Consider the following 711-nt stretch of genomic DNA (forward strand, 5'->3'; position numbering starts at 1 on the left):
AGGGGCCCAGTTATTCATTCAATCGATTTCCCAATCGATTGAATTAAGCCCAGAGTTCAAATTTCACTAAAAACCTTCAGGAAATCGATTGGCTTAGTAGAAATTCTTATTTTGAGTTAGATAATCGATTGCTCAATTGATTTATCAATGTTTTGGCCAGTTATGTATTACTTGATGGATTGACAACTTTATTTTGATTTCATTTTTATTTGGCAAGTGTTATGAACTTTTAAGCATATGGAAAACCCTTTTAAGGTGCATGCTAAGTGGAAAGGTTATTTGTGCATTTAAAAACTTAAATGTTATGTGTTAACTGTTAATTTCGGTTGGTGACCCTTTACAACTATTGTGGAAATCTGGGCTTTGCCCTCAGATGAGAGCCAGGACAATCCTACCGGTTCGTACCCTGTGGATGGGAATGTAGAGGGGAATGCCTGACTGGAGCTATGTTAGGAGGATCTTACGGGGCGCGTGGAGATCACTCAGGGCGCTTAGTTGGTTTAAGAGAATGATCAGATTTGGTTGACATAGAGGGAACATACGTCTTTCTTTTGAATTGTATTTATTTTAAAATGGAAGACTGTACCTATACTAATATTGTCAGCTTGACATGTTATTTTCGATGGGTTACATGTACCAACTTTTGATGTGTAAATATTTTGGATTCGTATTTCAAAAACTATTTCGCTGCTTGTAAATTCTGTTGACTTA

This window comes from Cicer arietinum, chromosome 5 (assembly GCF_000331145.2).
Source record: "Cicer arietinum cultivar CDC Frontier isolate Library 1 chromosome 5, Cicar.CDCFrontier_v2.0, whole genome shotgun sequence".
In the NCBI taxonomy this organism is placed as follows: Eukaryota; Viridiplantae; Streptophyta; class Magnoliopsida; order Fabales; family Fabaceae; genus Cicer; species Cicer arietinum.